At 40.7% G+C, this 26,982-nt stretch overlaps 1 long non-coding RNA gene across 1 annotated transcript in view; it reads right to left on the reverse strand.

The window, feature by feature from the left end:
- LOC116792303 overlaps positions 1 to 26,982 on the reverse strand; it is a 179,512-nt gene that overhangs the window by 151,127 nt on the left and 1,403 nt on the right. Inside the window, exon 2 of the long non-coding RNA XR_004359067.1 lies at positions 22,568 to 22,649. This is a non-coding gene — a long non-coding RNA (uncharacterized LOC116792303). The remainder of the gene's footprint in view (positions 1 to 22,567; positions 22,650 to 26,982) is intronic.

Genomic DNA, 26,982 nt, shown 5'->3' on the forward strand with positions numbered 1-26,982 from the left:
GTCCAAGTCCCTGTGCAAGCTGCATTCCAGGGCTCTGACTAATGGTCTGGAGCTGGGGCAGAGGAGGAGAGCCACAGGATTAGTGCTTCCTTAGCATTTCTCTAACACCTCAGCAAAGAAAGTGCTTGTTCATCACTCAGGTAGCATGGATTTCACACAGCAGTGAGACTTGCCCTTTTTCAGGGAGACCTAAAGCCTCTGACACCTCTGACAGACAGAGAGAAGCCACTCAGTCTGCTTTTCACTTCTGCATAAACATTTCGGTTTGAAAGCCTCTTCATATCATTTCAAGCATATTTTTAATGGATTCAGTAAAATTCCCCCTCCCCTCCACACTGAGCAGAAAGCAGAATGCATTTTTGCATGCCACAACACAAAGTTTAATGACATTCCAAGCCTGATGCACATCTAGGAGTGATGATGTGGCAACAACAGCCCAGCCACAACTGGAAGTGACGTGAAGAAATGTAGCTGCTCTCTAAACAAACCCCCTTTGATCCATTTCCCCTTGGGCAGAAGTGTGATGTTGTTGTTCTCCTTGGGAATTACGAAATCACTTTCTAAAACTTCAGTTTTCTGTGAACATGGAGAGCGTGTCTCCAAAATCCCACTAAGGAAACCTCACTTGAAAATAAGGGGATTTTCATAACTCCTTCACTCTGGAAATATTAATAACTGTGGTAGGTCAGTGGAGCCTTTCTTTAAGGAGACTATGGCAACCTCAATCTTCTGGTATAAATATTTTGCATGAATCAATTCCATAAATTTAAATGATAAAGAAACAAGTTAAGATCATGGAATTTGAACAGAGCCCTTCCAGCAGCCAGCTGGGTTGGTTATAGCAGTCTTAGCTGGAGTTCACTCTGCTGGGACAAAGAGGACTCCACTGTAGATGATACTTGCTTTGAGTTGGCCATCAGTTTTGAACTCACACACACAACCAAACCATAAACAATATTTAAATAGACACTTTATCTACTTAAACCCCACAGTTTCTCTCTTCCTTTACCCATACACTAACCCTTCTCTGTCAAATCTATTTAAAACCATAGTTGTTTTTTTGCTTTCTCAATCAGTGATGCTGCTGAGCATTCAGGGGTCAGAGCTCTGCCTTCACCATGGGCTTCTGATATGGCTGCTCATCTTTAGAGATGCCAGCCACCCACAGCTGCCATGGTCTCAACTCACACTGTGCCTCACTTTCTCTTCTTTAACAACAGCTGGAAGCAAATACACGACAACAAAAACTGTGGCTTTCATTTTCAACAACAAAATACCATCAGACTCCCTAAAGATATTGTATTAGAGTCTCTCAAATTTGAAATTACCCTTTCACAGGGTGTGTGCTGAGCATGGGTTCAGCAGGATCTCAGCAGAACCCTGGAACAGAGATCTCCTGGAAACCAAATATTATGTAAATGTATTGTGATATTTGTAGCCACTTCTAGCCCAGAAGAGACATCTGTACTAGGGACTCAAGATGTTTTCCAACACGTCTTCAACATTCCAATTGTCTGTCTGCAGGCAAAGCTCCCTCCCCAACACTCTCAGCATACCTGTGATGCATCACCCTCATAAAGACAATGGTGAGTGCTGGGGCTTTGTTTGCCAGGTGTGGCTCCATTTTCAGAACCAAACCACAACATCACAGGGAGCAGCAGAAAGTGGCAAGAGGAGAGGGAAGATGTGCCCTAAGCCTGACCCTGCTGACCTCACACCATCCCCTGAGGACACACAGAGTTCCCAGGGAGCTCCATGAGCTCTGCAGAGCCTGCAGTCTGTGTGCTCAGGCTGAACTGAGAAATGGATAAAATAATATATTTATATAATAGGAACACCAATCTTTGCAAAGAGCCTGGGATTTCTGCCCAGCAGACCCAGTGTGTGGGTGAGGGACAAAACCTGTGACCAGCTGTGCCAGTCCCAAACTGCCCCTCCACACCAAACCCAGTGAGAACAAACTCCATGAACAGTTGTTGTGATGCTCATAAGCTCCCATGTTCTGGCCCAATGGTTATCCCATTGGGATAACTCCTGGAGCAGCCTGGATTCTCACTCTACCTTCCCCCTGTGCTGTGTGAGCAGTGCCAGCCCTGGCCATCCATTCATACTGAGTCCTTGGGCAACAATACATGAATGACCTTTCTTGCTTGCAATCCCATTTATTTGTTATTTATTGCACCTTATCTGGGGCCTTCTCTATGAGAACCACACCATAAATACAGCCCAGACCTGCCACCAAACCTCCTGCTCTTTTAATAACCCATCAGTAGCTGTTATATATGGCACAACACATAATGAAATCCAATAGCACATTAAAATAATTGGCAACCACGTACACCCTTATCTTCCACCTTCTTAGAGCGAAAACCTTCCCATTTCACACATCCTACACTTCCTGAGTCCAGTGCTTCCTTTTCACTAACTGCAGTTTTATTGCTTTGTCCAGAAAGCAAAAGATATTCCCTTAACAAATGAGTTCTGTGTTTGTTTAAAGTCTACAAGGCCTGTGAATCTCCTTTATCTCACTTAGTCTTATCACCCTCAGTCTTTCCTAATGAAAAACATAGTAATCATTGCATTCCAGATGACCTAGCATAGAAGGTCTTGGAATACATTACTTATTTTATGAACTTGAAGATTAAGGGGCCACTGCAGCTTAGGTTTCATTCTCCAGTTGGGAGTGCATACCCATCTCCAATTCATTAGGAGTTAATTCCGTATTTCAACTCTTCCTATTGATGGAAAACATTTATAATAGTTCCACATACAAACAGTGGAGTCAGACAGTATAAATCCTCTGCTTTGGAGTTTCTTCTTTCCTGTGGAATATTCCAAATCTTTTCTATCATCCAGACATTACCTGGGTTATAGTCTCCTTGATGTTTTTTTTTAGCTTAAATTCTTTCTAAGGAAATTATGATCCTTTTGAACTGACAGTCTATTTAGGTTTTGATAATTACTGAGTATCCTGTGCAAGCTCATTTCTCACCAAAGCCAAGGGGAGCAAGAGCACAAGTCAGGGCACCAGAGTGCAAAATTCACCACAAAGAACAGAATTTATCCCTCAAAGTTTCTGTAGATTTTTCAGATAAACAGGGGCTGTAAGGCAGTGATAGGGTATGATTAAAGAAACTTCAAAATGTATGTGAAAAAGCAGTAGAATAAGTGCCCAAGAATAGTTTCTGAGAGTTAAGATGATTCCTCAAAGTGCTGTGCAAAGGACTATGATGATACAAAGATCAAAGCACAAATGGCTAAAGTGGTGAGAAGTGCAGTTTTATCTGCACCACATCCTGTACCTTTTTATCCTTGAAAAAAAAAAAAGAGCATGTGCAATTATCAACAGTGTGGGACAGGTACACAGGAATACACATTCAGAGTATAACTAATACTGACAGCAAATTATTTTATGGGCACTGAGTTTAATTAGCTGATTCTGTAATTGGCCCAAATTTCACTAATTCAAAGAAGCTTCTCCTGTTTAAGAGTAAAGACTGATCAGCTATGCAGTTTGTCAGATAGTCTTTAAATCATAAATGCATATATATATGTGTGTACATATATATATATATATATATATATACACACACACACACACCTCTAGAAACTGTAATTAAAAACAAGTTACCACACGGTTTTTTCCTCTGCAGACCTTTACATCCATTTCAAAAGAAGCTGGATATGATCTTGTCTTCATTTTAAAAATGTCTAAAAAACATAGAACAATTTACTTGGTGTGACTGCCTGTAGCTAGAGAAGAAAAGGACACTTTCAGAGGCACACACAGATCCAAAGGTGATGTGGTATCAGCTTCTTCATTAGAGTCTGGCAGAACCATCACCTGAATAGCTGAGGAGAGAGCTCATGAGGAGCAAGTAGTTAGAGAAGAGGAGAAGAAAGGAAAAAGGGGGAAAAAAATGTATTTTCCGATCTCTGCAGGTTTGGGTATTTTTTTTCCCACAGGTTTTATTCCCTGCATGGATTTGCTGCATTCCCTTTATGCAAGTATTTATGCAGCCTATAAACTCAAACCAGGAAATTTATATATTAAGTTCTTGGTGTTCAAATTAAGTTCTTGGTGGTTTAACTTCCAGTTAGGCTCTGTCTGCCTCTTCACCCTGTGAACCTGAGAGCAGCTCCTGGCAGTTTTCTGTTCTGGCACAGACAAACTTGATGCAGAGATCTCAATTATAGCTCCAATCTCAGTGGATTTCCTGTCTGCTGGCCCCAGCTGTGGAATTGCTGTGATTGTGCCAGGACTCTTCACAGTTTTAGGAAAATATATTCCTAGCCTTTCTGGTGGTGGGAAGAAGCTCGAAAATATTAAAAAAAAAAATAAAAATAGTGAAAACAAGAAGTAATCCAGAAGCAAAAGGACTTCAGGACTTCATTGTCTGTTACTGCAGCAGGAGTAACATCTTTAGGTTGCTGGTCCCCTACACACCATAGTTATGCCACTACCTAAAACCTTGTCCATCATCCCTGTACCCAAGGGTCCAGGAGAAGAAAGAAGGTGCTGAACAAACGCAGAACAAGCATTATTTAGAGACAAAAATAAGCATTATATATGAGACAGAAAGAATTTCAGTCCAGGAAATATCTCTTTTCCTCTTCCCTTTGTTCAAGTTCTTTTAGACTGGGATTTTTTTTTTAGATTATGCACTGCTTCTCATATATATATGTAGGTTCCCATGGCCTCTTTTCACTCAGGATGTCCAGAAGCTCCCCTAACAAAAACATTCAATACATATTAATATTATTGGAGAAAATACTAAGGCAAATGTTTATGTTTCATGACCACTGGAAATAAAAATATCCTTATTCTGCATGAGTGGCCAAGCACATCAGTCCGATGCAATGCTGCTGAGAACTTGTGAAGTGGTGTGGACTTTGTGTTAGCAGTGAACTGTGTTAAATAATATCCATTTGAGACTATAATTCAGTCCCAAAGAGAGAAGAAATAGCAATAAGAATTCCAAAGCAAAAGATTTTAGGCTAGGCAGGACACTCATGGTTAGAATTTTGATATGTGCTATTCCAGGCGTAAATAAGCATTTTTTAACTAATGTTAAATCCTTAATTACAACATCTAGGAATTTAAAACCATGAAGCTTAAAAGCTGGGCTTTGAAAACTCAAAGAAACTGAATCTTCTAAAACATTTTCTGGCACCGCAGGTAACCCTTTGATTCTTCCCCTTTTCTTTTTCATTTTTTCTTGAACAAGGTAGGACCTCCCATCATTAAACGAAAGAATTTCTCACTGAATCATCTAAAGCATAACATTGATGAGCCACAGTTAACCTGGACTCCTGTCTGCTGTGGAGCACAGGAATAAAAGCTTTCTGGTATGTAAGTTCAAAGAAATGGACCTTTTACCAGATTTGAACAGTTGTCTTGGGAATGCAGATTTATGAAAATGGATCCTCTGTCTTTGTCTGGGGGAACAATGTGCCTTTCTTCCCCACATTGGCCCCCTGTCTATTCTACTGAGTCAGAACTTCTTCAGAAAACTTTTTTTTTTAATTAATAGAGGATACCCTTGCAGCCACAAGGTTATAAGATGTCTCTGACAACCCTCTCTTTGGATACAGTCAAAAAGGAAGACATTTAGACTTCACATTCAATTTAAAGTAGAGGTCAGAGTTCAAAAGTGTAGTTTGCCCCTGTCATGTTCTATTTGGAATTCAAATAGTCAGAAAAACAAAAGGCAAAATGACACATCCCCATCACTGGTATTCTCCAGTCTGGTCCAGAACAGGCACAAGGGTAAAAGAAAGGACATTTCTAATGGTATTTATTGAGATATACTATATAAAAGCTCTGCATTCCAAAATACACAAAATAATCAGAGAAAACAAATGTAGGTGTACACAGCTATTGACTAGGACTGACTTCAAAACTGCTCTCACTGGGGACAAATTATTTTTATTTTTCCTTTAACTCCCTTTATAAAAACAAAATAACTCCAAATCAGAATTTAGGGAAGATATATTTTTTTAAATACCTTTACACTAACTGTTGCACTATAAGGAATTTTTTTAGTCTGATTATTCTCTGAGAGGAAATAAGAACAACTTCACTGATTCCTGCCATTTTGCTGAAATAAAACAGTAAAAATAAGAAAATAAGCAGATTATATACATTAAGTTTCCTTAAAGTAACAGCACTCCTGGGAAGCACTCCAGAAACATTTTCATCCTCATAATGCCCCGACTGCATCCCACCTTTGTCTCCAAATAAAGTCAGGAAAAAAAGCTGGGTTACAGAATGCAGCAGCAGCAGCCACAGAAGCCAAAAAGGCAGCTGAGATAACACAAAATTGACAATCCTCACTCCTTTTCAAGTATTCTCACCACGTGGAAGCTTCTATTTACACAAGTGCACGACTCCTTCGACCCTAAATAATTTTCCATAAAAATATAAGGACTACATGGAATCTGTAAGGACTTACCATTTATTGTTCCTCACATAGTCATGTACCTTCAGATCTATTTTTGATCACACTCAGAGCTCCTGCAGGGAACATTTTATTTTTTTTCTAACCCCGACACCTTCTGCTAAGCATTCTCTGAAATTCCACAATTCTAGTCAGAGAAGCTCCTGGTAACCTCTCCTGTGGCACAGTTTGAAGTCTAAACTTTAAACCATGTATTATTCTGTGTATTTGTTTGTTCCCACACACTGCACTCACCACTCTGACTGCCCTGCAAAGCCCAACCCGTGTCCCTGCAGGTCTCACACAGCCCCAGCTCCATCTCTCTGTGCTCAGTGCTCCCATATTATCCTTGATTGATGACCTGATTGATCAGGTTTGTTTGGTAAGACTATGCAGCCAGAAGGGCTGTCCCTGTAAATAACGAGAAGGATGGTATGGAGAGCACACTTTTCACTGGGATGTTTGGAACAGATAAGGAGGACAAGGCCAATCTTTCTTCTGGCTCAGTTGTGTCTCTGCTGGAATCAGGAGCCTGAACAATATGTAGACCCAGCCTAGCTAATCCCAGTGGTCACCTGGTGGGAAAGTGGAAAAGTTGGGAATATATCCAAGTCCTTGTCCAAGATTTATTTTTCTAAGGTCACTAGTCCCTCCTGTAAGTAGAATATTTGCAGGAATGCTTTTCCCTATGGATTTCTGCACAACACGTGGGCTGTGGATGGACACGGCCATGCACCAAGTATCCTTCAATGCAAAGAGAACCAGAAAAATGGCCATGCTTTTTCTCCATTTATCTCCATTAGATGTTTAATTACAACTGGCCTTGGGGGGATCTCAGTTGGCTTCTCCACTCCAGCTGAAGGTTTGACTGCAGGCAAGTGCAGGCAAACTCCCTTTAGTGTTGATGCACAGCAAGGCCATGTCATATGAAGACATGAGACAATGGACTTTGATGGTTATCAGTTTTCTGAGCCTACCCACAAACCCACAGCGCTGAAATTCTCTCCATCCTGCCTTCAGTGCTTCTGTGACCCCCAGAAATTATATCAACTTTAGGCCCTTCACCTATGAAATCACTGGTATCTATAAAGAGACACCTCAAGGTATGAATTACATAGAAGACTTGCTAGTAAACTTGTCAGATTATTGTACATGTTCCCTCATACCTAATAATTTTCCTATGCTTCCTACATTCATTTAAAGCAACTTCAAAAATTCAAATATTCTTTTCAATAATATTCTCTCTATTACTTCCAGGACTACTTCATGTTTCAGTGCTTACAAAATGATGAAATGTAAAAAGCTTTGGCTCTGTAAAACTAATTGTGACCTCTGCCTGATAACATACTCCAGTTCTTAAACTGCATTTAGTTTCAGACATTTATATTCCTTGTCATCCTCATTTCCCAGTGCTGCCTTACTGAGCTACTCCTCAAAAAACCCAAACAATCCTTACACACATAGTGTGACACGCTGCTGGTTTGTGGTGAAAAAAAATCCTCCTGACAAAAAGTCAGCCTCTCTCTAGACCAGTCTGCGAGACAACTAATGATTTATTGGACAAATACAAGATTTTTAACATAAAGAACCCTGAAAAGAGCTCGTTGCTTTGCTGTTGTAATCGGATTCCAGGCAGTGATTCCGCTCAGGGCATGTTGTACCCTTAGTGTCAGGAAGACGGATGAAAACCTGAAGTTCATCACAACAGTGAGACAGGACAGGAGAAAAATGTTGCTTTCCTGACATCAAAGAATCAATAAGCAGCACTTACATTTTGAGTTCAGAGCGATCAAAGTAGACAGGCAGCATTTCAATGTTTGTTTCCCTTTTTAGAGCATATTTCTAATGCAGAGTTGGTTGGTTTGGGTTTGGGTTTTTTTTTATTTTATTTTTTTTTTTTGTGCCAGACAAAGTGAGTTGGAGATATTTTCTCACAGCACAAGCTAATGTTCTCAATCTGTTTTTCCTTTCTAGGGTCTGCACAGACAAATTCCACAGCAACATCTGATGATAAGATCAGACAGTAGTAGCAGAGACATTTTTAAATCATATTTACAATATGTCCCCTCTGGCCCAACCAAAGAGCAAGCTTTCTTAGAAACAATTCTTATTGGTAATTTTTTTTTGCTCCATTTAGAGATAATTTTAGCTCTTCAGTGTCATGCAAATACACAGGGCTTTACTCAGATAAAACTGCTATCAAGGCATTGGGAGCTCTGCCAGGAAAAGAGCAAACAAGGCTCCTAAGAGGAGCTCAGCTGGAGAAAGGCTTCAGGATTTGCTCTATTGGGCACAAACTGATGCATTTTAAAATGCATGTTTAGAGGACAATGAAAACGTCTTTTTAAAAGGAATAAACAAAAGGCACCAAAATAGGTAGTTTCTGAAGTCTAAATTTACTTTAGACCCACCAAAATTTACGTACATTTACATGTAAAATGAGGCTTTATTCAGCTCCCCTGCCTGGCAGCCTCAGCAGCTCCCTCCCCATGGCTCGAGGACCTTCCACTCCCCCTGCTCCCAGTGGGATGGGGAACCCAACAGACTGGCCTGGTCAGACCCAGTTCTCCTGGGTGGTGTGATCTGGGGAACGGCCCAAATCTCTACCCTCTCCTTAAAAAGGATTTGGTTTACAGGGGGAGGAATCTCCATAGGCTTGTTACCCCCTGAGCAACAAAATGAAGTGCTGCTGGACACCAAACACCAAAAATATACAAGTTATAGCAGAATTAGAGGTATCAATGGTATTGCAAATCCACAACTGGACACGGGTGTGGGCAATGAGACCATCTGCCTCTAAGTTAGGCAGGTTTAATGGAATCATGTTGTACATGCTCCTGCTTTCTGTAGGTTCTGCACGACCAAAGTGAGGGAGATCTGCCATGGTATCACTGCCAGCTGGGGGAGTTCCTTCCCTGAAAAGCAAGTGACACTTTGCTCTGCTGGAGGAGGGATATGGGGCAAAATGGTCCATAAAACAAAGAAAGAAATCAGTGCAGCAAACAGTTCAAAAGGAAAGATGGAGAAACCTCTGCTGTGGGAGTAAGGAGAAGAATTGGTAACCTGGGCTCAAAACACCAGACTGCAAATGCACCATACTGGAGAGGATTCTTCATTGACCTTCCTAAACTCTTCCTAAACATCCCTCTGAGATGGAACAACAGCCCAGCTCTGCCCAGGACCCACCAGACACTGTGAGCTCTGCAAACACCCACCACAACTTCCCAAACATGCCACAGCTTGTGGGGATCCCGGTGGATGAAAGGGCTGTAAATATGAGATTATATTATCTGGTATTGTTATTGTAATTTTATGGTCCTGTCTGTATACAGCGACTTAAAACTTTTTAAGCTCTTTTCTTGTTTGGCTTTCGCTGCCTTTAAGCGTCTTAGTAAATTTATAATCCCTTTTTCTTTAGCTTCTTTTTCTATCTCTTTGCTTGAAGACCTGGCACGCAATGAATCAAAAAGGGGATATTTATACCCATACTGTGAGAATGTTTACAGTGTACAGAAAATTCTGTCTGTGGCTCGGTCTTTGTGTATTTTCAGAATAAATGACAGTTTTCCAAACGTACTATATTACTGTTGAGTCCACAAAGTCTGTATTTATGTAACTAAAATGCTTTTATTTAGACCTTTGCAACATGCCAAAATCAAAACTATTTTAATGAATGAATCAAAGTAGTGCAGCAAAGAAATCTGTAACGTATTACCGTTTCAAAATAAAGATTTCTGTGAAAAGCCTCTCAGATACAAAGAATCTGTTTGTTTTACAAAAAGCAATTTTGTTATTTTCATGCCCATTGTTTTAATAACAGAACTTTGATCTCGAAAATATTTTCACATGAAACATGAATATGGTAATAGCCAAAGTTTCCATTTAGCTGCTGCTTCATGTTCCAAGAATATTGGGTTCCATTACATGTAGTATTTAATAATTTACATATGGGCTCCAAGCGACCTCCTTGAGGTCTTGATGCAGACACTGCTTAAGTTTTCCAAATTTTTATTCAGGTAAGTGGATTTTCAAGCTCAGGAATATCAGTAGCACCACTAAGGGCCTGGCTTAATATTCCCAATGCCATGACCTGGTTTGAAGCATGTGAATGTTACAGGAAAATGTTCCAATCAGTCATGCAGATATTAAGTGCTCCGTGACTTCCCCACACTTTAATTGCAGAGTTCCTTAACAGAGCAAAAAAGTCATTACTTTACTCAAATATCTTGTATTGAATTCAGTCCTCTATAAAGTTTTGGAAACAAAGTAAGCAGCTACTAATATTCCATTTCCATAATTCCCTTCAGTGGAATTTCCCTTTCTGAAATGCTTCACAAATTATAGCTAAAATCTGTCTTGCTCTAACACATTTGCCTCCTTGGGCTTTACTTACAAGTGTAAGAACGAATGAATGAATGAGGCAACATCTCACCTTCCCACCCACAAATGTCACTGGGGTAAAAAAAAAAAAAAATAAAAAAAAGAGGATTTGTAAATTTGTCTGGCACTTCCAGATGTGGAGCAGCCCTGTCTGAACACATATGGATCAGCTCTACCGTGCACCTGTAAGGAGTGTGGTGCTGCTGGGACTGCCAGGCTGTGATGTATGTGTGGGTAAACCCATCCTGATGGATTTATGGAGCATGTGCAAATCATCTCTGCAGCACACTGTATATCACAGCTCCAGCTTTTACAGAAGCATCACTTCTGGCCTGTGTTCGCTCCCCAAATGAACCAGAGATGTCTCTGGGATTCCACATCCGCTCCTGGAGTGAGAGCTAGTCAGGTCAGGGAGGTGGTGCATCGAGTTTTGAGAAGAGATTCATCACAGAGGAGTTAAAGATGTGCTACAGGCAGCACTGAGGGTATTCTGAGCCTCCTGGTGGCAACCAAACCTGCTTTAAAAGCAGTTGTATAAACACAGCTACATCGGGACCAGATAGCATCTGCCTTAGAGGGAGACTGATGTCGAATGGAATGGTTCCCTGGGCTGATATTTATTCCTCATTAAAGAACAATCCTGATAAGCTGAAGCCTTCACCCCATCCCAAATCAAGTTATGTGTGTGTTCTTAGAGCCTGCACACCTTTCCAGCATCCTTGAGGTGAATAAATAAATCTTACAAATGGTTATATGCCTCTAATGACACCTCTTGAAAGGAAGCTGAACATAATAAATTCCTGTTAATCTTGATGGATGGGTGGGAAGGAAGGCAGCAAGAGATAGCCAGGAAAAGCATGAGTATTAGACACTTCCATTATCATTAGACATGCCACCCTGCCCTTGAAAGCTGATTAACATCAACTCCTCAGAAGAAATAATGGAAAACCTCCAGCATCAGATGTGACCTTGCAACACTGCAGTCCCTGGTGGTTGCAGGAGGCAGCAAGTACATGAAGAATGTTCTTTAATCTTTAGTTATGATACGAGCACCATTAACATTTCAGAGGGCTCCAGAATTAGGAACTACTTTCTGCTCTCCCACTCCCTGTCAGTAAAGAGGACACACACTTGGATTTGACATGTGTCTGCAAACAATCATATATTTACTTCCCATGTGCATTTTGCCACCAAGGAGCAGAAGATCCTTCTGTGCAGCACCCCCTGGTCACTCTGCCCATACTCCAGGCAGGACCTGCCCCTCCCTCCTTGGAATTCAGTGATTTTAACACGGAGATTCTGCACTCAGAGTGACACTGGCTTAGTGTGGCCCAAAGTAAACACTGTGATTATCACCCAGTTACTGATACTGGGGAAGTCTGAATCATCTCCTTCTAGTTGTTAAGCCCAAGTAAGCTTGTTCACCCCGGCAACACAGGGAAGTTTATATTGCTCCTGAATAGGAACAGTCTTTTGAAGAACACGGGGCATTTTCATCTAGGAAATATCTGGAATATTTCAGTGCAGCTACTTATACATTTAAAACACCATGTCTGGGGCACACGCTGCAGCGTGCTGTCCCTGTGTGATGAAGCAGGGCTGAGATATCTCACTCCCCCTCCTCCTCCTCTTTTTCTTCCTCCTCCTTCTCCTCCCCCCTATCCAGAGAGATGGGCACCGCTGCTTCCCCTGCACACTGTTGAAATCTTCAGGGGCTCCCCACAGCCTGTAGCCATCCAGGACTATGGATATGGAGCAAACCCACCCTCCAGCAAGGCTCTGGAGCAGGGGCACAGGTATAAAAGCTGGCCAGGCCAGGCTGAGGCTGCACTCCCTGTTCCTGGAGGAAAACCATCTGGATTGCACAGTTCACAACTGGGGCAGCATTCCAGGGCAGCCAGGCTCCCACTGACTCTCACTCTGTTTTCTTTAAAGCAGCCCGAGCTGCTGTCAGCTTCCCTACAACTTTCTCCTGCTTTCATTTACGTCCCATGCAAACTCCACAAACATTTTCCACTGGAAGAAGCCAGGGAGAGAGTTTTTCCCTGCAGCATTTGGGGAAAGCTGATGCAGTTATGCAAGGAGGTTGGGATTATTTCTAGTCTGAATGCTTTTATTTTCTAATTAAAAAAAAAAATAATTTTCAGGTTTTACTTGGGCTAAAACCATTGTTGCCAAGCAACAAAGAAGAATAAAATGGGAAACTTTTTGAAATTACTCCTACAGTTTTCAGATCTCAGTTAGGCTTATGGTATTAGACTTAGCTCAAGAGGAAATCAGCAGAATGTATATAATGTATATAACATACATAATCATCAGCTCATGGGTTTATTAAATACCAGGATGCAAACTATCCTGACTGTAGAGCTTAGCACATGTCCGTGTCCACATACATTGAATTTTCTGATGTGAGGAAAGTTCTCTGAGAATTTTCTAAGTTATTTCTGCAAATCAACTCCATTCATGTCTTACTAGTTTTAAAAATAATGTCCTTAAATATCCCTGTAATTCTAACTCTTCTCTAACATTGGCAGCTTGGGAAATGCTGATGGCTTCCTGTAACTGGAGTGGTCACAACAGTATGGCACATATTTGTCTCAGATTAAATAAAAGAAAAAAATAGCCATAAGAACATTTGAACTACAAGTCCAAAGAAGTTTCAAATTACCGAAAAATACTTGAAAGGATAAGAAAAAAAAATATGTTATTCCAAGACAGATTTTTAAGCATTAGACAAGAAATTAAAAAAAAATGACTGGAAAATCAAGTTGATCTTTTATGCTACCTCTAACCACCACGGTCACTAAACACCAGCTCAGGAGCTTGTCATACTCAGCTGAAAGGCATCACATTTGAAAGATCAGGCTCATTTCCAACCACAATTTTCTGTTTTTCTTATAGGTGGATAAAGCAACTTCCACGATATATTTAAAAATAAATCCCTGGATCTTCCCTCCACCCAATTTAAAACTATTCCAATTAAGCTTTGGATAGTTTTACAACAAATCAGATTTAACCATTATGAAAATGTGGCAAATAGGACTCCAGGGATTCTTTTAAAATTCCTCAACGAATCAGGCATGCAATGTGAGGTTTTCTAATTCCCAAGTGAAGGTTTATGAGTTCAAAATGCAATGTTTCCAAGAGCAGAAGGGAGGCAAGGTCTGTAGCATGTAATAAAGTTTAGTAGATTAAATGATACAGTGAAAAAAATACTCAGATTTGGAGCAGATAATTCATTCTTCGTGTCAGTGAAGAACCCCTTAAGAATCCCATAAGATCTTTTAAAAAATGGCTTGAGAGCCAGAAAACTTTATGTTATTTCTAACTAAATCAATTGATCTAATAATAGATGGAAAACTACTCTGCCTCAAAAGATTTTCCACTCCAAATAAATGGATTATTTGGACAATGATACAATATTCAACCCAATTACAAGCAACTCCCTCCCACACCCCAAGCAGCTGAGGAAGGAGTATGTGTGTATTCACACGACTTGTACATGACCACAGGACAAGACAACCAGAACACATGTGGTTTCTGCCTCTTGCTTTTCAATCCACCTAAAATCCATCAGCTAAGGGTAACCCCCATCCAATTACTGCTATTGTTTCCTGGCAACTGCACTTTTTTCCATTAAAAAAAATTAGTCATACAGTTTTTTTCCTTAGGGCAAGTCTAGCCAGTTAATTATTAAGTAACTAAATTGCTTAACTAGTTAGGGGAACTCTGACCCATCACCAGTCATCGTTTGGTTTCCAATGCATTCATGGCTAACAAGGAGGGAGAAGGTACAGCCACAGCTCATTCCCAAAGGGATGGCAGAGGATGGCACACTGAGCCCTGGTCCTAATCCTTAAGGAGACAGCAGGATCTGCAATGTCCTGCACCATCTGACAGTATTTCCCGATAGGAGTCTGCCTGGGACGAGCAGGGACCCCTCAACCACTTTTGGAGGAGTCCAGGCACCAAAACCTTGCAGGTGTCCTGCTGTAAGCAAGGGAATTAGAGTCATATGGGGCTGAAAGCCCTCCACACTGATGGTTCTAACTCCTGTGGATTTTGCAAGATGCCTGCTGAGGTTGGGATAGAAACCTATTCTGGGCAAGGAAGACCTTGTTGTTTACACAAGGATGCCAAACAGCTCCCTGAGGAAGGATCTAAATGTAAACTCCCTTATGTGAAATGTGAAAACTAACTGTGAACTCACACAATTGCCACTGCCCCGTGGCAGCACACAACACACTTCTTATTTAGGCATCCCAATGTCATCTGCAACCTGGCTCTTTTTCTCAGCTGAGTGTCCACAGTGACTAAATTAAAAATCAAAACATGCAAAGAGCCAACTAAACTGCACTAAATCAACCTTGAAGAAGAAACGCAGAGCGACTGCTGCGGAATCTGAAAGCCCAGGGACATTCAAATACCGTCAGTGGCAGAGAAAGGTGCTTCTTCCCTTGGCTTGTGCACAGCAGGAGACAAATGGACTTTGACATCTCATTTCAGCTCATCACAGAGCAAAGACACAAAGGTTCTCCACGTGCCAGTGTGGGTTGTTCCTCCTGAGCACAGTGAGGACATGGCCCCCCTCACTGTGAACCCCTAGTCTGGTTTATATAAAGTCTGATGTTTTCTTTCATAAGACTGCTGTTTCCAGAGACTAGTTCATTCTTGACAGGATTAAGCAGACAGCAAGAATAACATCTGCAGTGTACACTGCCAGTCAGTTAAAGTGGATCATGACCTGATACTGATAGTAGAGATACTACAGAATACTATTCAGATTCCCAGGCAATAAATCTCAGAAGTAATGTCTGGGATATTGTTCCAGTCCAACAGCATCTCTCAAGCATTTATTCAATGGTGTATTTACACAGGCAGTTTGATTTGGAGCAGTGGTCTCTCTGGATTGATTTAAGGAACTCAGAAGCTGAGATCTGAAGCCTGCCTTGTTATGATTCCTCTCCCATTAATCAGTACTGGAAACAAATAAGCAAATCACCAGGAAAAAGGATTATATTGGTCATTTTTAAAGGCAACAGTAATTCTTCTTCATATAGATTTTGTATGAGTCTGCAGATGATTCTTACAGCCAGGGATCCCATCCCAACCTTGCACTTTGTGTAAGTACTCCACTGCAGCTACAACAGTGTGTAATTTTTCAGTCTCTACTTATCAACTCTGTTTTCTCTGCCTTTCTCTTACTGCTCTTGCTTTACAAGCATATACTTTTTTATAGTATAAACTTTCCTTAAAACTTCTATACATATATTCTTACTAAAACAGGATCAGTTCTATGTATTACTGTTATCCAGAATGTCTACCCACACCCTGTTCTAGAGGTACAGGATACACATAAGGTCTAAGAGAATAAATCAACCTCCATGTTCACTTGGGTGCTACTACTGTTGAAAAAAATAATGGCAATTTTTGGTGCTAGTTCTTGAAACTGGGTGTTTCTGCATCTTGGTTGCAGAAGACACCCAGAAAAGTGCTGTTTATACTACAATTTCTGCCTTTAATGCCTACTGGATTTACATTTTCCAGTAAAGTTAGGGATAATGTTGATACATGGCTAAAGTAAAAAAGTAGACATGAGCAATTTGGGGCTTCACCAACGTGTTCCACTCAACTACCATATGATTTTAGAAGTCATTTCAATCACCTTGCTCAAAAATCTGCTTTCTAGTTAAATGTTGAGCGTTGCAATTGAAATCTGTGAGGGCTGACAGCCAACATCTGCTGCTCATTTTAAAAACAGATAATAATAATGCTTTTCTGTATTTTTCATTATTTTTTAATGTCTTAGAATAAATTATGAAATATTTTCACATGAAATATGAAACTAATAGCTATATCTTAAAATCTCAGCCACCCCTCTGTTATAATTTTGAATAGGCCTGTCAGTTGTAGAAGGAACTGCTGTAGCTGACAAGAAATGCTGAGATGACCTGTCTTTTGCTGTGTTCTGGGCCACTGATGCCTTTTCCAATACATTTTTTCATCCTGAAAACGACTGAAGAAAAATCTTGTCATTCAAGGTTATAGAAAAAAAAAAAAAAAAGCCTGACTTATTTGTCTTGGTTTTCCTCCAAGCCCAAGTGCAACACCATCTATGCTGCACAGGCTGAAGCTGACTCATCTAAGCAGACACTGTTGAATAAATCAGGCACCCTTTTGTTTGCCTTTTGCAAGGAGAAGGTTTTCACAAGCTGTGTAACTGTGCTAGTGAAGAGGGTCTTATTTTCAGGACAGCTGAAGTGACGTGTTGGTGGCTGGAAGCGAAGTTAAAGAACAGCAAACTGAGCACTTCACCTGAGCAGTGACACCACAAACCCAGAGGCGACAGCAGAGCTTGCCAAGGACTTTGATTTTATCAGATTCCCAGGTAAAACAAACACTCTGAATGTGCATGAAAGCACTTCTACAATACATGTCTTAGAGCATGACAAGATTCTTGCTAAAACATAATGTGGATTTACAAAATGTCCCAAACTGTGGATGTTTTGACAGGTAAAGAGGTACCAGGGGTTTCTCCTCAGAAACAGCCAGCAGATATTTGGATAAGCAGCAACATCAGTGTATTTATGCCAACATGACTCAGCCCCAGCATAAGATGAAGTTCAAATAATGCTCTTCAGAATACCCATAAATGTGATAAAATGTTACAGTCAAGAGCCACAGCAGAAGAAAGGGTCAAGAGCAGCATCTTTCCACAAACACCAGGAAAAGTAACAAGAATTTTAATTTGCTAAATCTGGGTCAGAGGCAGTAAAATGTCCTTTGTTTGTCTTCATCATTTTAAAAACTCACGAATCCTAAAATGTGCCTTCTGTGCAGCAAGAAAGTATTACTGTGTTTGTATGTATTTCCATCAAAAAGCTTCTATGAGCATCAGTGCATCAGATTTCACTGTCTCTCCCCACCTCAGAATTGCCGAAAATAAACTAGAAAATAGTCCACTAGTTATCTGAGGAGAAACCTGGTAATTTTAGTGGGAGATGGTTGCTTAAGCACAGTTGTCAGATGCTGAGCACTGATGCATCCAGGCCTTTGGAAATCATGAATGGATGTGAATTTGGCAGGCACAGCACAACTCCTACTGCACAGTGTGATGTCCCACTAATGTGTATTTGCCTAGAAAAAAAACATAGAGCTTAATAATGTAAGTCTAATGTAGAATTTACCGGTGGCATAAAATGCTCCTAATAGGCAATGCATTGAAAATGTGAAATATTGTGAGGTTAACTCTCATAGTTCTGATGTTTTATGAAAAGTGGTCATCCAGCAGATGCCACAGCATGGAATGCTCTGTCCACAGATGACTTTATCTAGTTTATACCTGTGTAGTACCAATCTAAGTGACATTTTTGAATTCTAGCAGGAAGAGCTCAATATATCAGATAAGAGACAGTTTCTTTCAATGTTGCATGAAGACCACACTAAGATCTACCTGGAACATTTTCAAGACATCCACTAGCTCTATAAAAATGGTACAAGTTGATTTTTATCAATTATAACCAGAGATAAATGGATTTGAAGAGCCTGCAATACTTTTTTAAAACATGTATCCTCAAAAGATACATGAGCTTTGCAAACTGGAACATGGATTTCACCTGCCCTGCTAAAGCAACTATGCATTACTGAGATTTTATCAGTCTGATTAGAGGCTTGATTCTGCATAATGATTCTTGTGCTTCCCAAAGCCCCAGTTTCACACAAAGAGGTCCAGAGCTTCATGCCTGCAATGCTAAATTCAGGATTGGACCCGTGATGAACCATTTACCATTAAACCAACAGCACGAAACCTGTGCTGGGTTTTGTCAGCCTTTCTTTGGGTTATGCTGTTTAGAAACAACTTACAGGGAAGAAAAGAGAAAAGAACTGTTGCTGAAGTGAATGCAAAGTATTTCATGAGATGGGTAGGACTGGTATGACTGTACATCCACACAACCTAAACTCCTTGTGCTGCAGACAGCTGGCATAGCCCCCTCTTCCATAGCACACAGCTTTATTGAAAAATACTTCAGGTAATCTGCTTAAATGTTATATAGAACATTAAGAGCCTGATTCAATGCCAGAAGAAAACCAAAGTGTCACATGCTATGTATTTTGAGTAGTCTGAATTGTAACACTAAAAGTACCTTATTTCCTTTGGAGAAGCCACAGGCAACCCCAAAAGACCAGAAGAAACCAAACCCTTCAGCAGCAATCTGGAGCAGCGATTTTTGCTGAGGAGGAACACTGAACACTTATTTTCTTCTGAAAAATCAGAGCAGTCACTTTATTCATACGTGGAAACACAACCTCCCCACTATGTTTAATGTCACAAAAATGCTAACTGCTCACGGGGGAAATATTAGATCAATGCTAAAAAACAGCTGGGAAAGACCAGGGGAAGCATTGCACAAGCTCTGCAAGCACTTTGTGGAATATTTAGTTGGCACTTTTCTGGAGCGTTTGTGAGCATTTTCTGATATTTCTGAAGGCATGCTGGGAAAATGCTATGGGAAAATAGCAGTCAAGTAGTGGAGCCATATGAAAAAAATCAACAGCAAATAATAATGAAAGAAGCTGATTTATCCCTCAGATAAATCAATGCTAAAGCAGAAATACACTGTATGTAGCAGCATTTCTTGCTAGGAAAGGGCAAGGCTAAGTTGTGTGTTGTTTCTGTAATGAGCTCCCTTCGTTACTACTCCCACCAAGATGAGAGACACATCAGTGTGTCTACACGTTTCAAGAAATCTGCCAGTCTCCCACCTTCCTCCCTCTTGGCTTACCATTAATTTAATCAGCTTTTGTGATTTTTTTTTTTAACCAAAACAGCCTGCTTTGCATTGCGCAGAACCGAGTGTCACTTAAGCAATTCGTATTCACTAGAGTTGTAGTCGTCTCCTCAGATTTTATCCCTTGAGATATATTTCTTTTTCAGCATCATTTTAAGGATTATACACCCCTCTCCCTTTGTCCTGTCCCGTGTGGGACAGTCTTTCCAACCAAAGAGGAGAGGCAGCTTCCCCAGCACAGCCCCTGCCTCCACTCCCCTCCCACCCTGCAATGTTTCATTTTAAAGCTTTCTCCATAAGTTCATGACTTTGAAAGGTATGTACACCATACCTTGCAGCCTGCTCTGCTCTACTCTTTTTTCCAGGTCCCTGTGATGTTGCCCTCTTGTGCAGAAACCTCAGTGTCTGAGAGCAGAGTCTTTGTCCTTGTGACAGACTTGTCTCCAGAGAGCAAGAACAACTGCAAAATGCCACCAACAGCGGCAGACAGAGCCTGAGCATTAACATTTACCAGCCAAGGCCCCAGAAGGGTGTATATTCCAGGAAGAAGCCAACCCCTTGAGCAATTTAACAGGCCTGCCAAGGACAGCCAAGTAAAACCAGATGCAGTGGGTTGGATAGATTCAGAATGGCAATGACACGGGCAGGCAGTGGGAGATGAGAAAACGGGGAGGGGACAAGGAGATGAGAGGAGAAATGAAAGGAGAAACAAAAGAAGAGCAACAGGGAGAGAACTGACATGGGCAGTAGGTTTGGCAAAATATGAAAGCATGAATTATAGTATTTTACCCTATTTAAAAAACCACCTGTGACATTACCATTTTTATCTGCAGTCTTACCCTGACTTTTGCCTGAAACGGTGCCCTCCTATTTCAGTCTGTTTGCCTTCAGTGAACTCCCGGTAACTGCACATGTGGTCACTTCACACAGCAGAGGTCAATGCAGTACTTTTATAAAATAACTGAGGCTAATGGTAAGGGAATGGCAAATGTACAACATAAACAAATTTCAGCAACTTGAAAGGGCTTTGCATGCCTCCTGAAATAATTCCTAACACCAGTTCAGTACACTAACCTTTGCCTTTAGAATAGCTATAGTCAGATAAATCATTTAACTCTACCATGGAGGTTGTTACCTTTGGCTTTTTCCATTACTTTCTATCTTGTTATTCAATGACTTAAATCATTCACCAGGGTCTACTTCATCAAGCTCCAATAATCTATAAAAAAACTATTTCTACTATGGGTTTTTTATGATTTTTCACCAGCCAGCCCAGTTTTCTTTACAAACATTACTGAATTTCTCTCTCCATTGAGGGGCAAAAAAAGTCAGTTTCCATCGTGGGTAATAAAAAAAGTGTTGGAAGGCATAAAGCTATTGTAGAATAAACAAATATATCTTTGGGTAATACCTGCCTTCAGAACCAAATAAATTAGTCTTCAGAGACTGGGCTAAAGGGACAGGCTTTGGAGCTTGAGTTGCTTGGGGCTGTAGCAGCACATCTCCACTCTGACTGCACACAGGCAGAAACACAGCACAGAGCAAGCAGGGTCTTATATAAACATGTCTGGGGAGACACAACCAGCCCTCTCTTCCCACACTCTCTTAGCTCCAGTCCTGAGGATCAAACAACAGACTGGGGAGGAAAAGCACCTCCCACCCCCAATATGCAGCTGTTTCAATAGTAAATGTCAGGAGGGTCCTTGCAGCAAATTTCTGTGTGTGCAGGATGCTGGGTGCAGTCCCAGCTGGCACATGGTGAGAGGGGTTTGCCTTGGCCTCAAGTACCATCAGTGAGGTCTCCCTGACTTTATGGCACAGAGAGCTTTTACAAAGGGCAGTTATTTTAACTGGGGTATGGAAAAATCTCGCTGTAGTCTTTGTAAATGCTGTCTAATGGAAAATGAATTAGCAGAACAGGAGGAGTAGGTATGGGAGCAATCTCCTAAAGTCTCATTGTTACAAAGCAATACACAAACATACAGCCTAAGCCATTATACTGAAAACAATCATCTTCCTAAAATAGCCTGCAGCAGCAAGCAGCTACAGAAAAGGATCTGTTACCAAACATTAACACTCAGTACTCTTTACTGGTCAGACCTTCTCCTAATGTTTAGCAGGATTCTCTGCAGTTTGGGAGGAAGCCTTGATCCTAAATAAATTGCTAAGCTTTCAGCCTCCCAGTTTAACTATATGGTGGAAAACATGAGCTGCAGTGAAAGAGAAGAGAAGCAATACCCCTGGAACTGCTATCAAGACCATTTTTAAAGTTTTATTCCCATTGCAATGTCAATGGAAATTTTTACAGAGAGGTATAAAAGTGGAGCAATCCTGATTCATTCTAGAGCTAGTTTTTAGAAAAAATAGGGATATGACACTAAAAGGATTCCTGCCCCACTCCCAACTCTTTTCCCAGAGGAAGGCTTGGCCCAAAGGAACCACACAGGGGACCTGAGAGACTGGCATGTTTAGTTCAGGAGCTCAGCCCCATGCCTGGCACGTGTCTGGCTGGGCAGTCACAAACTGATAGTTATTGTACCCTGCTCCAGGCCCTTCTGCTCCTCCATGTACACACCAGGCTTGGGAACAACCTCTGTAGGAGGTGAACTTGTAAAAGCATGAAACACAAGTGAGAAAGAGTGACCTGAGAACCATTTAACCCAGGTACAAATCCAGATCTTCAGGACACAAACACATCACAGCTCCCAGAGCTCCCCACAAAGTGGGACCAGCTTTCCTCCTCACCTCCCAGAGGACGTCAGCTGCTCCCTCAGGAGCCTCCATTTGTTTCCTTCTCTGTTCTATATGACACCCACAGCATTTCCTGGGACAAAAATCTCCATCCTCATCTCCACCCCCCTCACTATCAAAGCTGCCGACCCTACTCACAGCTCTGCAGAGGGAAAGTTATCCCCGTGCTGAACATGGAGCACAGAGCTCATTCCAGCCTTGACTTACTTGGATATCCACACTGGTCCTCTGCTCCAAACCATCTTCTCTTCTCCAAAATCTGAAGTTTCAGCCTCATTAGTAAGTCCTCCTAAAAACCCAAACAAATAAGAAACAGTCTCCTTCATGCTCTTGGTGACTTGTCCTTTATTAGGTCTGGTTGAAAAAGTTAAGATCATGCCTATGTTAATGTATTTGAAAATTGTCCTTGTTTTGTTGTTAATTAAAACACAGCATTAACTGCATTATTATCATTACTTTGCTAATTTTTTATATAACAGTTTTCTTTCATTTTTGTGTGGCATGCTGGTTAACAAAATAATTTCTTTTTTAAGACTGGTTATTTCAGGGGAAAAAAAAAGTCTGTGTCTATTTCAATACAACTTTACCAAAAAAACCTTGTACAGTAAATTTACATTTTGCATTTAGAAATTGTACAAAACCCATGGAGAATATTCCCTTATAATGATCTGTTTCCAGTTTGTTACAGTGACAACAAACTTGACATTTCAAGGAGTTCTCAGAAAATTCTGCTTTTATTTTTTCAGTCAGATCTAGTATTTATATTAAAAACTGTTTTGCCAAGAGGCTCACATTCTGTCACTGACAAATGGAGCAGAGCCTGCCAAAATAAAAAGATACTACTTTTCTTCCTTTTGGAACCTTTGTCAAAGGGCAGAAAAGATCTTGGGAACACCAACGATACTTTTAAGCTAAACATCTAAAATGTTAATGAAATTTCGGGGCATACTTAATATTGCAAAACCACAAAGGGGAAAAAAAAAGGAGAAAGGGAAAAAAGAAGAGAGGAGCTGGAAGCTGCCTAGATCAAGACATTCAAAAAACAGAAATAAGGCTAAAAGTGAAAGAGTTATGAGAGCTGCACGAAATGTTTTTCATTAGAGCAAGATAGCTCTGAATATGAATATTTAAGGAGGTCATTGGAATGGATCTGGCACAGCAGGAGGACTGAACTTCAGTTCTGGGTGTTCAGAGCACAAACAGGGATTTTAGAAGCTCCTGAAACTCCACATCACCGGATGATTAGAAAGTTACATAAACCAGCCCTTCTGGAAAGGCCTTGGGGGTCTCTGCACCCACTCAGCCATGAATCCTACAGAAATTTAGAGCTCCCAAAGGACTCTGCTGATGCAAAGAGGAAGAGTCTTCTTACTTTCAAGTGTGATCTTTCTTTTTTTAAGAGAAAAAAAATACAGAACTTCCTCACGTTTCAAAAAAGACCTTCTGTCTCTTAACAGTAAAACCAAGCATGTTTAATGGGTGGGATGTACCTTCTTTCCTCTTCTAAACTGAGTGACTGGGCTCCAGAATACACACAACTCCCATCACTTGCACCGTGTTGAATTCAGAGTAAATATTGATGCATATTAATGAGAAAAACAATGGCTTGACCTGGTGTAACCTCACAACCTCACAAAGCCCTGTTACACCCCTCTACCCATGGCTTCATTTTATCCCAACCCCCCTCCCAACAAGAAATAAAGAAAGAACTCTTTAAAATCTGTGCTTACTAAGTCCTGGAACTTCCCTTCTAAAAACTTGTGTTTTAAAGCAATATAAACTCCACAGAAAATCCAAGAGCACTGAATTAAAAGGCTACCTTAAGCCACCAGCATTTTCTAAACCAACTTGACTATCAGAAAAAGGAATAAAAATGTAGCCAAAAGCTCAATTAGGATCAAATTAAAGGTCATCAAGCCCAGAATCCTGTGTCTGAGAGCAATCAGCTGGGGATACTCATCTTGCACAGGCTGTTAGCAGGGATTCTCTCCTAGCTCCTGGCAATCAGTAATTTAGAGACAGAGGTAAGTACCAACAGCTGGATTTATCCTCCAAAGATGCTCTAGGCCCTCCCTGAACCCGTAAGTACCTCTGGGCTCTGCCTCCTCATCAGGCAAAACCAGCACTGTCCTGACCTTGTTTTGTTTTTCCATCTTGAGCCTCAGCTGACCCAGAAATTAAGAATTTTTACTACACAGCCTGGGCTTCCCATAAGGCTTCTGGTTTCGAACTGACAAATGTTTTTAAAAGGGATTTTTTCCTTAGTTTATACAAATGTAAACAGAGCTGTAAATACATAAGCAGGGCGACTGCTTACCTAAGGAATAGTGGATGATCTCAAAAGCCTGCTTGTCAAATACACCTCGTGCAAGTATTAACAACTGTTTATTTTGGAAACGGAACAAAAGCATCCTGAGATAAAGCAGCGTTGCTGATGTGGAAAAACCGGAACATTCCACATTATTCACAATCATCCCGCCGGCAAGAAAAGTGAATTAGTTTCCATTCCTGTTCTTGAAAACAGGAATATTCTTCACATCTTAAGAGAAGAGGGTTGGACTTAAAGACTTGAGGAAATGCTTACATGCGAACAGACAGTCACGGATAAATGCAGCTTCACCTCTTTGTCATGGGGCCAGACTGTCAATTAAGGGCAATCAGATTTGTCAGCTCAATACAATCCCAAACACACCTACTCATGTGAAATGCTGCATGTGCAAGTGCTATCTGACAGGTCTGCAACATCCATATGCATGGAAAACGGGGAGAAGATGCTCAGCAATTTGTGTTCAGTCAGCACTCTCCATTCTCTGAGCCGTGGGCTGACCTCCACCATTGCTGAATTCATCACACAAACTCCTAGAGAATGTGCCTCTAAATTATGGCCTGTGTTTTATGTCCCACCCATTACCATTGAGTTAATTACAGTCTGGATTTAAACATTATCATTACTTACAACGTGTAAGATGTGTCAAAGGGAAGCAGGCACGTATGATGTCAGTTCTCTCTCTCTAAATTGTTTAAATAAGGGAGGAAAAGACAAAGAAATTATACAGTACAAAATGTGGTGTCTACATCAGAATTTGATACCTACTGCGTGGTTTTGTACTGCTGAGGAAATTCAAAGATTTGTGGCTTTATAAACTGGATCCTGAATGCTTTCTGGGATGTAGCCCCCACAGAAATTTGGAATCCTTGTGTAGTTTCAGGCAAGCAGTGGTCAGGTCTGGGCCTCAGCCTTGTACTCAAATCACAGGCTTACTCAGAGAAAGCAACTGCTCATGAAAACTGGCTCCAATACCCAGTAAAGAACAGCTCAAGAAAAGCAGAATTCAACTTTTAGCACTCAGCTAAAGATTTTCTGAATTACAACGAGCACGTCTATTATTCCACATTTCATTAAGCCCGATCTTAAAACTTGGCTAATTCTCCCTTATCACAAAGTGGATTGTTAATAATAAAATGTATAATAAATAACTTCAAGACTCTGAGATATTGTAGTGGTGAATAATGTAATTATTCGGACAAAGAACAACAAAAGTCAACACGGCTGGCTGATCAAATTTCCTAAAAAGCCCCAGAAAGAACATTATTTTATATTTTTCTCTATCCATATTAATATAGGAATGTGTACTTAGAGCCAAAATTCTTGTGGATTTTTCCTCTCAACTACTCATGAATATAATATAAACTTTACTATGACTTTAGCTATGTGAAGAGATGAGGAGAAAGAAGCCAGTTATGAAAGAGGCTCAGATGTTGCTGGTCCTTCAAGTTTGTCTGAAGGCAGCAAGATTTCTGAGGCAGTGAAGTGGCTTTTCAGCAACGACTCAAACATACATGTGGAACATCAGGAAAGGATGCTCACGTGCTCTCTCCTACTTCTTGCTTAAATGTTCCTCCTGGAACAGAGGGATCTGACTTGGATTTTTGATGCCGCTTGGCCTGCTCTTTATACACCATTTACTTCTAAGAATCCACTTTAATATTGTATTGACCTTCTACCCACATAAAATCCTGAAATCCGGGTCAGCTGCCAAGTCAGAGTTTAACCTTTCACAAAATACTTAAAATAAATGTCATATAAACTGTTATCATTAGGAACTATCTCTACTGTGCTTGATAGTTCTCCCATCGCAAGTCTGACATTTTATTTGGTCCACATTCCCCAGCTCTTCTGTGCACCTTCTATTAATGCAAACTTACATTTCTGCCAGCAGTAAAAATAAAGGATCGAAGCAAGTTCACTTGAAATTCAATGATAGCAGCCACAGAGATAGATAAAGAAATACATGGAAGACACAGTTAGTGCAAAAAAGGTCATAAAATGTCAAAGAATACAGAATCTTTCAAATTTGTAACTCCGTGCAGTGCATCAGTGCTTCGCAATGAACAGAAGGTTGAGAAGATCTTAACATTTTAGACACATTTTAATATATCTCACATATTCTAGATACACTAAATTTTAAGTATGTCCACTGTGAGTTTCAGTTTCCAAAAGGCTCCAACTCATGACCTAAGTGCACGAGGAAGACCATGTTACATTGGAAGTGTCCTATTAACCTTAGGGGGTTGTCAGAATGACACAGATGACTGACATGGAGAAGGACTTGACTCTTTAT

Source organism: Chiroxiphia lanceolata, chromosome 11, assembly GCF_009829145.1.
Source record: "Chiroxiphia lanceolata isolate bChiLan1 chromosome 11, bChiLan1.pri, whole genome shotgun sequence".
NCBI lineage: Eukaryota > Metazoa > Chordata > Aves > Passeriformes > Pipridae > Chiroxiphia > Chiroxiphia lanceolata.